At 43.7% G+C, this 15,722-nt stretch overlaps 1 protein-coding gene across 1 annotated transcript in view; it reads right to left on the bottom strand.

Annotated features, from left to right (window-relative positions):
• SETD3 (SET domain containing 3, actin N3(tau)-histidine methyltransferase) overlaps positions 1–11,574 on the bottom strand; it is a 571,076-nt gene extending 559,502 nt beyond the window's left edge. Inside the window, exon 1 of the mRNA XM_078660141.1 lies at positions 11,447–11,574. The gene's annotated coding sequence lies outside the window, so the exon portion shown is untranslated. The remainder of the gene's footprint in view (positions 1–11,446) is intronic.
• Between the last annotated feature and the right edge of the window lie 4,148 nt (positions 11,575–15,722).

Here is a 15,722-nt window from a genome sequence, read left to right on the forward strand (position 1 = left end):
CAGAGTCAAGCATCCCGTCTTCGTACCTGAAGCACCCGACGTCGGTGGGCATTCATCTACTGAGCTCCTGGTCATTCTGAAATGACCCAGACTCTTTCCCTCTGCTTTCTGGTTCCTTCCTTCCAGAATCCAGGCTTGGATACCACCGGACTATTTTCACCATGACGGCAGCAGTACTTTTTCACAGCCCTCCATTGAGAATATCTGCAGTTTCCGACATCATTCCAGACCTATGCACCCGGCTCCTCTGGGATATGTAACTCGGGTACTATGGTATGCATGCGTGGGGTGGCTCTCCAACCTCTTAAGTTCCAATCGGTTTGCTTGAAGTCCTCCTAGAAGGGGCCTTAAACTGTAAAATTGCAACCGCTACTTCCCCATAGAATTGTACGGAGCCCGCGGTCGTGTTAGCACACTGAACCCGTTCTCCATGGGGTCCCCCTTTACTCACCTTGGGTGCTTCCTTGGGGTCCCAGCATTTCTACGTGCTCCAGACCTTGTCTTGATCCCAGTTGTGATTGTTATACCACTATTTTAGTTTATGGTTTGGTCTCCTACTGGAGCCCATTGTGTATTGTGCTACTAATAACTGTTCTAATGATCTCGTATTGTGTGCTTTGTGTTCTATCCTCGTGTAGAGGATAGTAGAGAGTGTTATATAAATAATTACATATTTTTATATAACTACTGTGTGGTTCTCCTTTCATTTGATTAATTGAGGTGGTGATATTCTGGTAAAACAAGCTGCTTTACATTCCTTCAAGATTAAGCCTGAAGGCTGCTCTCCACAGCTACCACTAGGATAGCTTTCTAAAGTTTACCTTTGGACTTTCTTGACGCCCTCCCCTCCTACGTGGCTGAGTTAGCTCTATCCCCGGCAAATTTTACAGTGCTTGGTGATCTCAATATTCACCTTGATGATCCGGCTGATCACCAAGCGAAGGCCCTTCTGTCTAATCTAGAAGCTCTCCAATTCACATTGAAGAGCTCTGAATCTACACATGTAAGGGGCCAGATGCGGTACTCAGCAACATTCACAAGCTCCATGTGGGTCCTCCAACGCCCCTCCCTTGGACCGATCATCTGCTTGTGCCATTAATTTGGGAAACAGTGATTTCTCTCCCGGCTCCTACCCTAGCTCCGCTGATGGGGAGGAACTGGTCGAATCTCCCTACCAACCAATGGGTTCGTTCCTTGACTGCCGCGCCTCCGGTGCTGGGCAAAGACCCAGAGATATCTAACAGGAACTTTAACAATTAGATCCAGACCTCGCTGGATTCGGTAGCCCCACTAAAAATTCTACACAAAAAAACCAAGGCTAAAGAAGCTCCATGGTTCACCCCTACGAGAACTGAAACAAAAGTTCAGGAAACTAGAGAGGAAATGGAGACAGGTTTCAGGGGTAGGAAGTCGGACCAACTATAGAGAAGCGATCAGGAAGTATAAGGTGGAAATAAAAACGGCGCAATCCTCCTTTTACGAGCAGCCAATTCCCCAAGGGAAATCTTCCAGATCGCGAAAACACTCGTTAAGATCCCTCAAAATCTCCCTGACCCCAAAGAGGCCCAAAACCGCTGCGATAAACAGGCGGAGTATTTCCATCAAAAAATGGAACTTATCTCTCTCTCCTTCACCCCCTTGAAGAGTGAATCTAATCCTCTGCAAGCTGAGAACATAGCTGCAACCACTCACTGCCCTCTTACGGAATTCCCTTTGCTTGACGAGGAGTCATTGCAGACCTTAATGCTAAAAGTGTCATCTGGCTCTCCCACTGACCCAGCCCCTCCCCGTCATCTGCTACCAGTCGCAGATATAATTAGACCAGCGATTCTGAGTACACTAAACGCCTCCATTGCCACAGGAACAGTGCCGCTGGCATGGAAACACGCACAAGTTAGAGCCCTATTGAAAAAACTCAATCTTGATCCTGCAATTACTGCTAACTACCGCCCGTTCTCCATCCTGCCTTGGTTTGGCAAACTGTTAGAGAAGCACATCAATCTCTTTTTGGTCAACTATCTGGAGTCTCACAATCTACTCCATGATTCCCAAGCAGGCTTTCGTCCGAAGCTCGGAACGGAAGTTGCCCTTCTGGCAGTGACAGAGTCAGCCCGGAGAGACATGGATCAAGGCGGCACCACAGCAATTATCCTGTTAGACCTGAGTGCCGCCTTTGAGACAGTGGATCACAACATTCTGCTAGCTCGTCTTAGGCGCCTTGGAGTAACGGAGCTAGCTCTCTCCTGGCTGCAAGCCTTCCTGGAAGACCGGGTGTTTCAGGTCTCAGAGGGTGCCACTCAAACCAAGCCATGGCCCCTCAACTGCGGGGTCCCACAGGGTTCCTCCTTAAGTCCAACTCTATTTAATGTTTATATGGAACCCCTGGCAGAGATTGTGCGCCTGTTCGGAATTGCAATTGTCACCTATGCAGACGACACCCAACTAGTGGTTGGCTTAAACCATCCCAAGGGCTCGTCAAGCACTCTGGGCAGCTGCTTGGAGACAGTAGCTAACTGGATGGCACTTTCCCATCTGAAATTAAATGGGGAGAAAACAGAACTGATGTTCCTGGGGAAGTCCCCATCTCCTGGATCAATTATTGACTGGCCAACCAGTATGGGCACCATACCAGAACCCAAAGATCAGATTAAAAGCCTTGGAGTATGGCTTGATAATACCTTAGGGTTCAACCATCAAGCCACCAAGCTTTCGGCAACCTGCTTCGGTCTGATGAGGATGCTGAGGAAAATCTTGCCGCTCCTCCCCTTCCAGGCCCGGAGGATCATGGTGCAGGCTATCATCCTGTCCCACCTTGATTATGGGAACTCCTTGTATTTAGGCGTAACGGCGAGTACCATCAAAAAACTGCAGGTCACTCAGAACTCTGCAGCTCGCCTATTGCTCGGACTTTCTCGCAGACATTCAGGGTCAGCCGCCATGAAAACACTCCATTGGCTGCCAATACAGGCTCGAATCCAATTCAAGGCGATGTGTATAGCTCACAAAGCAGTATGGCGCACTGGTCCAGCATTAGTCTGCTCCCTAGTCTCCCCCTACCATCCGCCAAGAGCCCTACGATCTGGGGGTACCTGCCTGACAGTAACTCGCAAAATCAAACGAGCGAGGTGGGGGCGGCGCTCGTTTTCTTGGAATGCCGCCTCCCGCTGGAACTCCTTGCCCCTTACCCTACGTAGTGAACCAGATCTATTTAAGTTCCGCAAACGGCTGAAGACCCTTCTTTTCCAGTAACGTGCACATTCTGACAGTTGCTTTCACCCACTCGTCCTAAGCGCTACTAGGCCTCAGGGTAGAAGTGCGCTTTATAAAACCCCATTACATTACATTACATTACATCTCATATACCATAAGGGTTGTTTGGACTGGTGCAAGGTACCCACTTTAATTAGTGGACATCGTATACCAGGCCAACTTCTCACAAATTATTCCAGAAATCTTTCCCCAAACTAATCGACTGGGACATAGATCCAAACACAGCACGCCCACCAAAGACCTTTTTTCAAACGTACTCAAGGAAAATCAGATCCATGTGCCATTTTAGTATACATGGTAATTTTTTTATTTTATTTGCCAGGTGGTCTATCCGCTTGTACTTTCTTCATAGCTTACTAAGATTGTTGAATATGATTTTTTCGTATGTTTTGATTTTTGTCACTCCACACTGGAAGTCAGGTGGAAGCTTTGGAAAATGATTCCAGAACTGCAAACACTAGGAGCTCAGGCATGTCTCATAGGACCTGCTGAATTGACAATTATATAAAGGGCTTTAACATATTTCTGCACTGTAGACTTAAATGGCCAGAAACCTATTGACAAATATTCTAAAGGAAATATTGTTGATGTGGTTAACGCAAAGGAATAATAATGGACAGGGAAAGGGGGAAAGATGAAGTACTGGGAAGTAATCCAAACTGATAACTGAATGGGAGCTTAGGGAGGCTTTGTACCCACTTTATTGGGTATTTTCACACAAGGGATGCGGGTCCACTTAGGGTCTGATTTTTTTCTTTCTTATTTTTTATTATTTTTGCAAAGTCGTTCTTCATCAAATGACAAGGAAGGTTTATATAGGGAGCTTGAGCTGCCTCGACAGGAGCTCCACTTAGTAGGGAGAAGGAAGCTGAGGGAGATATTTAGGAGGCCTGACGGGGTAAAGCGGGAGGTGTGGGATCATTGGGTAACAAAAACAAACCTTAGCTCAGCATCAATTGTCTCTAGCTTTAGGATCTAAAAAATGGCATTAAGTTAACTGAGTAGAAAAGTAAACTATGGCCATCAAAGATTTCTAACGTGGAATGCTAATGGATTATTCTTTGATGATAAAAGATCACAAATAGGAGGGGAATAATAATATATGTTTCCTGAAATTGTGTGTTTACAGGAAAAGCATCTCACGAGAATTGAATCAAATAAATTGACACAATTGGGGTACACTGTTGTTGGGTGTGTAAGATGGGAGATTTCTACTAAAGGAGTCACCCTGCAGGTTCGAAATAGTACCTGGCCATGTCAAAAAATAATGTGATAATCAGGGTTGATGAATCAGAGCTCAATTACCTAAACAATCTAAATAATAAAATCCTTCCTGCAGGAGAAGCATGTTGGCCAATTGGCTGCTATTCTCCTTGATTTTAAGGTCTCCCTGGATGCTCCAGGAGGAGTAGAACTTCCACAAACGTCTGTAGTTCAGCAGAAACAAACATTAAAGGGCTTAGTCATAGAGTACTCAAGGAAGGGTGATTAGAGGACATGTATGATGGAGATAATTTGTATAATCTAAAGGAGTCAAACAACGGGGGGCATATTCAGCCTTACCTGCAGGATATAAGAAGCGGTATATATAAAGTGGTGGGCCCTGAAGTTTAGGCTGGAGCAGGTCCCAACCTTTGCAAGATGAAAGTTGGCTAGAAAGGCAGGGGCAGAAAGAGTAAAGTGTCACTCTTGCCAACATGTATAATTAACTTTTATGCATTCACTTATTCACTTATAGTTTGCACAAGCTTTGACAATAGTCGAAGAATATTGCTGCTGCCAGTTTTTAGAATGTTACAGGTTCGCTGTACAAGTGATCGAATGACAGTAATCCTAAAGTGCGAGAATATATCATTGTGCTATGCGGTAGGGAAATATTTGTCTGTTGTTGACGAACGATCAACAAAGCGGAGTGGCCCATTGTATTAGAGATATAGAAAGGGAACAATGAGGCATGTTTGTATGTTAAAATTGGTCCTATGCCGTAACGCGATGTTATCCTTTGGTTCCCCCCAGAACTATAAATACATTTTTTGCACAATAGCAATTGTATGTTGTACTGCCACCGTTTTATCCTGTATAAAAGCAATGGTATTTTGCACAATGTTAATGTCTACCTTGTCTATTTACATTCTGCAAAAATATAACTGTATTTTGCACTACTGTGGCTCTATTTTGCACAATGACAATGTTTATCTTGTTTAAATATATGATCAATTAAATATCCTTGTGAAACTGTTTTTTACTGATGAGTGTTACAGCTTGAATTGGGAGCTGGATAGGGCCTATGGTTCTTCTCTTATGCGCTCACTGTTGTGACTTGTTTTTGTTTAAAAGGAAATGTATTTTGTTTGCTGATAACTGAAGTCTGTTAAATATGTGATTCATCACACTTTTGAAAAAACATTGGTTATACAGTAGGTAAAACCTAGTATTTTTGGTTCATAGATTATTTTTTATGAGGAGTGGGTGGTTCTTGGATGTAATAGTTTTTTTGTGTAAAAATGTAAATGATTATAGAATGATTGGAGTTCTTTTTTTAAGTTTTATGTCATATTTTAATCTTATGATCTATTTGTATATGAAATGTTTGTATTTCCTTATAGGCATGACATCAAACTGTTAATAAAATAAAATCAAACTAAACAATTATGCTCTCTTGCAATGTGTAATTTATATGTGCATAATAACAACAATTCTTCAGTTTTCCAACAAATGCTTTTTGAACTTTCTTTATGGGAAGGACCGTTCATCAACTGTGGGGGTATTAATTTGACAATACAGCCAGGCAAGGATTTGAGTGATCCTCACAATACTATTCTGATGCAATCCTTCCAGGTCACGCTTTTCAATATCATGAAATTATTGGGATTTGTTGAATCTTGGAGGCAGCCTAATCCAGATAGGCCCAGGTTAAAATGTTGTTCTCTATTTCCTAACTCATATTCTAGGCAAGAAGCCTTTTTGATTATACAGAAGCTCTTTGAAAAAATCTGTCAACTCCAACAAGTAGGCGGGTTATATCAGATCATAAACTGTTGGTTCTCACAATACCTTGTAATTTTCTTAATATTAGTAGTACAAGTACATATTTTTAACTGAGACGTGGCTTCACGACGGATCAGGTCCAGATGTTGCTACCGCCCTCCCCCCGAGTTATGCTATTGCAAGGAGGGACCGGGTAGGCCAAACAGGAGGGGGTATCGCCATTATTTACAGCAGAGATTATGTGTGCAACTTTGAACCTGCAGATATCCCTAACTGCGAAGCGGCATCTTTTAAAATTACCCTCAGTCCAAACTTCACCTTCTCTGGCTTATTGATCTACCGACCGCCAGTAAATAATCCTTCTTGGTCAGATAATTTGCCTAATTTCATCCTACCCCAACATCTGAAAGCCCAAAACGTCACGGTACTTGGAGATTTGAATCTTCATCTAGAAGATGACAAAAACAAGTCCTGCAAAAACTTAATAGACGACCTCATGGTTTTGGACATGACGCTACGTAATAGGGGTCCAACTCACAAAGCTGGACACTTGTTAGACCCTATTATATCAAATATGAAAGAACTCTCATGGCTTAACACCACGCCTGTTCTCTGGTCAGACCATTTCCTATTAAGTTTCGCCATTTCACTTAAACCTACTAAATGTCCAGTTACAACTCCTTCAGAATCTTTTAGGAGAAACTGGAAATCCCTAAACTTGGAAGATCTCAACAATGCTTTGAAGAAAGATCACCCATGTTTAGAAGGAGATATGGATAGCGTTGCAGAGTCTACACACACATGGTTAACTGGCGCAGTTGACACTTGCCTGCCCTTAGCCCGTTGCAAAGGAAAAATACATCGTCCTCCTGCCCCCTGGTTCACAGAAGCTCTTAAGAAAAATCTACCTGTAAGACTCTAGAGAGGCAGTGGCGAAAAAATTACGAACTTCATCAAAAAGAAGTCTATCGAAAGGCCAGAAATAGTTATCATTCAGCTTGCATGAAAGCCAAAGCATGCTATGTCACCACTACTATTAACATGGCCGTAAATAAATCCCAGACTCTCTTTAATACTGTAAAAGAGTTGGCTGGTGAGAATTCTAGAGCGGAACCTACCCCTCTCAACACCCAGCAATGCCAGGACTTGGCTTCTTTTTTCACTGATAAGATTGAGAACATTGTCTCTAATATCAAAATTGACAGCAGGATCACAGGCAAGCAAGAAAACACCTCCCAATTTCCCAGAGGAAACTGTCATCTTGAAGCCTGGCCTCCCATTAAATTGGACACACTGAAGGAACTATTAATATCGATCAAATCGGGTTCCCCACGTGACCCTATTCCTATCAGTATCATAAACAAGTTAGAAGATGCTGCTTTGACTTCCATAGCAGACATATTGAATGCTTCCATAGAGCAAGCCACAGTTCCTGCCCTATGGAAACATGCTATGGTCAGCCCTCTACTTAAAAAACCAGGCGCAGACCCTATGATATTGGCCAATTATCGTCCAATTTCATTACTGCCTGCCTTTTCTAAAATTTTAGAGAGGCATATCCATAAGACACTTTCAACCTATGTGGAAAACAACAAGCTCCTTCATTCGTCCCAATCTGGGTTTAGGAGTGGTTATTCCACCGAGACGGCCCTGCTCGGGGTCACAGAAAAGATCAGGGAGCTTATGGATGATGGCCAAACGGTAGCGTTGGTCTTGTTGGATCTTAGTGCGGCCTTCGACACCATTTCTCACTCCATACTGCTTGGCAGGCTGGGGGAGAATGGTGTCGAGGGCAAAGCACTGGAGTGGATTAGATCTTACTTATCCCTCCGCACTTTCCAGATCTCCTCTTCAGAGGCATGCTCTGAGGTATTCCACTCTCCTCATGGTGTGCCACAGGGATCAATCCTGAGCCCTTTGTTTTTAAATTTGTACCTGCGACCGCTGGCCAATCTCGCAGAAAACTTTGGTCTTAGTTTAATGACCTATGCAGATGACTCACAAATTCTGTTTTCACTTTCTAAATCCGACTTGTCTGCTCCATCTGCTTTGAAAGAAGGCCTTCAAGAAATATTTAGTTGGATGTCAGCTAACCAACTTAAATTAAATGGGGAGAAAACAGAGGTTCTCCTCTTAGGGAACAGTAAAGATCTCTGGAGTGATCCCCACTGGCCATCGTCATTAGGTAAACTTCCACCTCCAGCCTCTCAGGTTAGAAACCTTGGGGTCATCATAGATGACAGTCTATCTATGACTCAGCAAGCAAACAAAGTGGCAGGTATATGTTTTACCATTCTTAAATGGTTACGTAAAATTGTCTGGATGTTGCCATCTACCACCCAGAAGACCGTAGTCAATGCCTTAGTGACATCTCGGCTTGATTACGGTAACATCTTGTACCTGGGCTCAAACAAGGCAGTAATAAAACGTCTGCAACTGGTGCAGAACGCTGCGGCCAGACTGCTCTGCAGAATCCCTAGATCCGCTAGGATCACCAAACATCTTAGGGACCTGCATTGGCTCAGGGTTGAAAACCGAATTCGTTTCAAAACCCTGAATTACTTATTTAAAATCAAAGCTGGCACTGCTCCCAAATACCTACAGGACCTTGCTAAGCCCTACCTCCCAAATCGCAGCCTTCGTTCAGGCACAGCTGCGAACTTTGTGGTACCGAGGTTCAAACGGGCCAGAATAGGTGGGAGATCCTTTTCCTACCTGGGCCCAACGCTATGGAACTCATTGTCCATTCATATACGCAAGGAGGAAAGCTATATGAATTTTAGAAAAAATGTAAAAACTTGGCTGTTCGACAAATAAATGCTTTGACTGTTCTCTCTCCAGTTGTACTTTTGTGTCTTGCTGGTCCGGCGCCGGGAAACCCTTTGTGGGTAGCTGTGCGCCTTACAAGTGTTATAAAATAAATAATAAATAAAATAAATAAGACTTAAATGGGCCTTCAATAAGAAGTGTCTATTAGACCCAGAATACTGCTCACATATCTCTGGAATTTTAATGGATTATTGGTTTACTAAATTAATTTTGCTAGTATTACATAGTTCGGGACTGTTCAAAACAGACATCTGGGGAGCCACACTTTTCTTTACGATACCTAGAGATTGGCAGAACAAAAGAGATATGAAACCTTTAGGAGCTACACTTCTTGATTTAGAACTAGAACACTTAGCTATAAGAAACTGCCTAACAGTGGAGACTGAGGAAGTTATCACTAGTCAATTGCTCACTGCAATGACTTTTTAATTTTTTTAAAATTATAAAACGTTTGGAATAGAGTAATCTTTTATATGTTTCTCAGCTGAATGAAGTATTTTAAGAATGAGGAAAGCATGGGTAGGATTGTGGCTCATAAAATTAAAGAACAACTGACAAAAAAGATTATTGATGCTATTGTAGATTAACAAAGTCAAAAAGTTAATCACCCAAATTTGATTATAACTACATTCCGAGACTACTACATGCTACTTTCTAATGAGGTTACCAACGCAGATAACAGTCAAATAGTAGCTAAAATTAGCCTCTCTAAACGCAGGGACACCGAACAACATGTAACAGAAGCAGTAATGACAAAAGATTGAATATGAAATAAAAAATCTACCCAATGGTAAGACCTTCGGTCCATATTGTAATTCATTTGAATTGTGTAAAGATGTTTTCCGATATTGTGGCTCCATTTTTATTTAGACTATTCAGCTCTATTGATGTAGGAAACCCATCACCTGAATCTCGGAATCTAGCTCATATTATCTTTTTGAAAAAAAGAATACAAAGCTCTAGCGTTGTATGGGTCATGTTGACCTAGCTCTTTGATTAATTATGATTCCAAAATTTACACTAAAATCCTGGCAAATAGAATTCCACCTCATATTGGGGAATGAGTAGACCTCATGCAGCAAGGATTTGTTCCATCCTGAGGTGCAACTAGTTACACAATTCTCGCTACATTCTTACTTGATATTGCTGGAGTCACAAAGAACCCAACAGCAATGATTATGCTTGATGCTGAAAAGGGATTCAATCTGATTTTGTGGCAAGTCTTACAGTGCTTCCATTTTGAGCCAATATTTAGCCATCAAATACGGCCTTTATACAAGGGTTTGTGGCTCAGGTGAGTTGTATGAGGATTCTATCCACAACACACTCTATGTTTAGGGTAATGCATCAGGGCTAGCCCTGTTCCCCTCATTCTTCTGTTCTCGAACCATACTTGAATATCAATATCTCTGTACTGAGCATAACTAAGTCAATATTTAATACACAGTATATGCAGATTATATTACTATATTTAAAAGCAACCAGATTAATGCTTTATTTGGGATCGAGCAGAAAACACATTAATTTGGGATGGCATCTAGGTATCGTCTTAAGACAAGACCCACATTTTATGTAATGGAAATTTACAATGTGCAGATACTCAATATGTGTTCAAAACCACCTATTTAGGGTTTAAGTTAAATGGAAGTGATGTTACATCTTAATTATAGGCTGTTAAACTAAGAGATTTTGTCATCTTTGAAGACTTGAAACATATTACCATTGGGTATAATAGAAAGAAGTTATGTCATCAAAATGGCTATTAACCTTAGTTGTTGTTCTTGTTCCGACCAACACCATTATTTGTACCATCTATGTATTTTTTTTGTTGCAAAGATTACTACGGCCATATTTCACTTTATATGGCAATAAAATAGCCACATAGGACAGATGGCACTGTACAGCACCCTCTCTCCCAGGGAGGATGGCCTCTTCCCTGCTTTAACTTTTATTACCGAGCTGCATTCTCTGTCAGTCTTACACAATTCCTTGGATTTATGATTATCAAATTTTAGTGAAGGATATTCATTGATACACACATAAAGGGATGCCACAGACAGACGGCGCTTCTCAGGAGCACATGACATAGAGGCGAATACAAACTTTTCATGCTATCGCAACAAGAATTTAGATGCTATTAAGGAGGATTATGCTGTCTCAATTTCTTTACTGTACTCACAGCAGCCAATTAAAAGTAAACTACATATGTAAAAAACATCATATCCCATGAGGCTTTGAACCACGCCTCCTCATAACAGCCAATTGCAACATGTCAAAGTATAAAAAATATGGAGACACCATCTTGGCTTCCTCTTTCTTTGCGAAAAACCAGTCCATCAGTACTAACAAAATTACAGACCCAACTCTCAACGGAGAGATAAACAGTTCCTTTGAATTCTCAACAGAGAATATAATCCACAAGTCCTGTGCTCAACATCTTCTCACAAGGAGGTGATCCATCTCCAGCCGGAATACCACTTTAGTTCTTGTTAGAGGCATTTCCTGAAAATAGAAACAAGGTTGAAAATAGGGAACCCACAAACTTGATTTCTTAGGGTGGGCATTTAATACTGTTATGAACATAACAATAAAAAAATTTAACAGTTGACATAAACGGTCCCAACGGGTGGATAATCCTCGCCTCAGTGTCCTTAATAGAATCTAAAATTCTTGTTGCGATAGCTGGACATTTTTGTATTCTATGTCAGGACTGGAGGCTTCTGATTATGCTGGCTCAAAGCTCTTTAATAACAACAGAAGAAACGTGAGAAATAGGCTTGTGTATAAAGCACCTTAAACATAGAATCAGTAGACCAGTCAGCTGCTTTCAGGATATCCTCTAAACGAGATCCCAACATGTAAGTCTTAGAGGCCATAGCTCCTCTAGCTGAATGAGCACCATAAATTGAGATATCAATGCCAGCTTCTGACATCACCCATCTGACCCACCTAGCCAAAGTGGCGGCTGAAACTGGTCTGAAAGGTTTTTGAATTGCTAATAGTAACTGACCCAATGGATCAGACCTATGTGCAAGAGTATGTTCCTCATAACATTTCAAACACTGCAAAACACATCATTTATTATTATGAGGGAAAGCAGGATACTCTACCGAACGTGACATTGTTTTTGTCCGTCTCGTGATGATAAAAGAGACACCCTGTGGAGAAAACATTCTGCCTGCCATATCTAGAGCTCGTACATCAGACACTCTGCGACAGGAGATTAAACTTAACAATATAGTGAGCATGGCAGATAGCTGTTTCAAAGAAAGGTCTGTATTATCTGGCCAAGACTCAATTAATGAGAGAACCTTAGAAACATCCCATAAGGTTGAATATCTGGGACGAGGGGGGTTAGCCACCCTGACACCCTTAGGTAACTTGCATACTAGGGGATGCATCCCCACCGGTTTGCCATCAATATGATCATGACCTGCCGAGATTGCGGACCTGAAGGTATTAACCGACCTGTAGGCAAGGCATGATTCCTAACATTCAGACAGAAAGTTCAAAATCTCTGTTACATCTGATCCCACAGGATCCACCTGCTGTTGAAGGCACCAACCCACCCATCACTTACAGGAAGCTGAATATCGTTTCTGGGTGGATGGAGCCCAAGCTAGTTGTATAAATACGGCAGCTGCCTGTGAAAGGCGTTCAATGCTCTCATGTCTCCTGAGAGCGTCCACACCATGAGAGAGAGTTGGTTCTGCAGGACCAGTGGGTGGTAAGCTCCCACTGGGTCCTGGAAAAGCGTCTGGAATATCGGAAGCTGAAAGGGAAGATCCACCAACAATTCCAATAGTGTGGGAAACCACGACTGAGTCTTCCTCAACGGTGTCACCAACACTATTGAAAGGACGAAGGCCGCCAGTCTCGAAATCAAGGCAAAAGGAGGAAACGCATAATTCCTCTGTGGTCCCCACTGGTGAAGGATTGCGTCCATTCCCATCGCCAGCTGAAGAACAACGGGAGCTGAGCATTGAGGTGAGAGGCAAAGAGATCTATCTTGCAGGGGCCTCGCATACTCATGATCTCCGCAAACAGCGTGGGGTGAAGCCTCCAGTCACTGTAATCCCTGAGTTCCAATCCGCCACTTGGTTGAGCTTGCCCGGCAAGTATTCTGCTATGTTGGTGATCTTGTGATCTAGGCAGAAGTGCCAGAACTCCTTCACTATGTTGACCAACATCTGTGACTTTGTTCCCCCTAGTCGATTGATATATCTCACCACCGAAACATTGTCCATCTGGAGGAGGATGCAACAATTGCTCTTCTGGGGAGATATTGACCTTATCGCATATGAGCCTGCTAGAAGCTCGAGGCAGTTGATGTGCAACTTTAACTCGTCTGCAGAGCAAAGTCCGCCTGTGGCAAAGTCTCCACATCGAGTGCCCCAGCCCCAGCAGCTGGCGTCGGACTCGACAATGACGTCCGGGGATGCGCCAAAAATCGCCCTTCCATTCCAGGCCGTCATATGTTCAAGCCACCAAAGAAGCTCTTCTCGAGCGTCTGGAGACAAAGGAATGAGATGATCGTAATGAAACCTTTTCTGAATGTAGTAAATCTTGAGGCGTTGATGGGCCCGATAGTGCAGAAGGCCGGGCAAGATGGCTTGAATGGAGGAAGCTAGACGGCCCACTATTCTAGCCAGAACTCTCAGTGAGATCATTTGTTTGGACAGAGTGGCTTTGATTTCCCTTCTGATAGACCTGATTTTGGTCACTGGGAGAAGAAGTTGTGCTGATACTGAATCTATCTGGAAGCCCAGGAATTCTATCTGTTGGCTCAGAATTATCATTGACTTTTTGATGTTTATGATGAAGCCCAGATCCTGTAAGGACATCGCCTACGCCAAATGAGTGAGGAGGAATCTCCGATCCTGAGCCAGGAGCAGCATGTGGTCGAGGTAGACAGTCATGCGCACTCCCATTTCCCGAAGGCGGGAAACGCTGGTTTCAAGAGTTTGGTGAAAACCCACGGGGCTGCCAAAGGGAAGTGTGCGATAACTGTACCATTTTCCCTTCCATTGGAATTGAAGGAATTTCTGATGAGATGAACAAATTGGGAGCGTGAGGTAGGCATCTTTCAGGTCTAACCGAACCATCCTGTCCTTCTCCAGCAGGAGGTCTCTCACAAGATGGATGCCCTCTATTTTGAAATGCCTGTAGACTACAAAGGGATTGAACTCTCTGAGATTTAAGACTAATCTCTGACCTCCTCCTTTCTTCTGGACCAGGAAGACATTGCTGCAAAATCCTCCAGGAATGAAGGATCCTACGGCAATAGCCTGCTTGGCCAAAAGCGCTTGCAGTTCTGAGTCTATAAAATCTGTTCTTGAAGGGAAAAAAGGAGAGGCCGAGGAGGGGTCACCTGACACGGGGAATCTAGAAGTTCTATCTGGTAACCCTTCACAGTTTGAAGGATTCACACATCTGTGGTGAGTTGTGCCCAATTTACAACAAAATGTTACAACCTGCCCCCCAGGGGAATCATCGGACACACAGGGCTTACCAGAAGACTGGAAGTCAAAATTTTTGTAGCCTCGGTTGACCCCTCTATTGAAACGGCTCCTGTAGCCTCAAGAGCTGGAAGGATAGAAGCCGGCCTATTCTGGCTCTTGGGTGTAACTCCTGCAACTGGGCGCAAAACCTCTCTGAGGACTGGGGTTGGTGTAGCAGACGGTTGAGCGTCCTCTGCCATGGCCAGCCATACCAGAGATCTGATGAAACACTCTCTTCAATGAGGATTGCAACTTATCCTGGGAGGCAAAGGTACTCACAAATTTGGCAATGTCCTTTACAAACTTTTCGCCAAAAAGTTGTCCTTCCGCCAGAGGGCCCAGTTCAGACGAGGCCAACTCTACCAACTGAGGGTCAATTCTAAGCAGGACAGACTTGTGCCGTTCGGAAGCCAAGGCGCAGTTAGCGTTACCCAGCATTCAGATCGCTCTTTGCGCCCATCCAGCCAGGACTTCGGGGTGAATAGCTGCCCCGTCTCCTGTGCCTGGAGGGCCAACTCAAGAATCTTGGCCAGAGGACCTGAAAGGGCTAGCACCTTGTCCTGACACGCATGAAGAGCGCGGTCGATCCCTTTCTTTTGATCCTTTTTGTGCTTCTTCAAGAAGGTAGTCATAGAAGAGTCTATGTCTGGAGTAAGTGCCACCTTATGAGCCAAATCTGGACGGAGGCATTCAGATTTCAAGCAAGCCCTCATGTCCTTATCAAAACTCCTACGTAAATGTGTTTGCATATAGTCGGCAACTGCAGGGGGAGGGACCCAATCAGCTGAACGTGGGTGGACAATGTCCGAGGGGTCGAACATAAAGGGAGAGGGATGAACGGGGGAAGACGAGTGTTTGCGCTTCCTAGCGCATTTGCGTGGCCTAGACTCATGAGATGTGTCCGTGTCAGTGTCTGTATCTGCAGTGGTATCAGGAATATGGATAGGGGAAGAAAAGGGAGGGTGGAGGGCCGGGGCGCCATCCTGGGCCTGCTATTTAGACTTGTAGAGCTTTGAATACGTGTGCACATGTGGCCAGGGAAGACCAGAGGGTTCTGGAGTGGGAAGTGGTGCTGGGGCAGGGGAAGGCCCTGAAGGAGAGGGGTTGGAGGGAACAAGAAGCTCTAGCTTCTGC

The sequence above is a fragment of the Lissotriton helveticus genome, chromosome 9 (genome assembly GCF_964261635.1).
Source record: "Lissotriton helveticus chromosome 9, aLisHel1.1, whole genome shotgun sequence".
Taxonomy (NCBI): domain Eukaryota; kingdom Metazoa; phylum Chordata; class Amphibia; order Caudata; family Salamandridae; genus Lissotriton; species Lissotriton helveticus.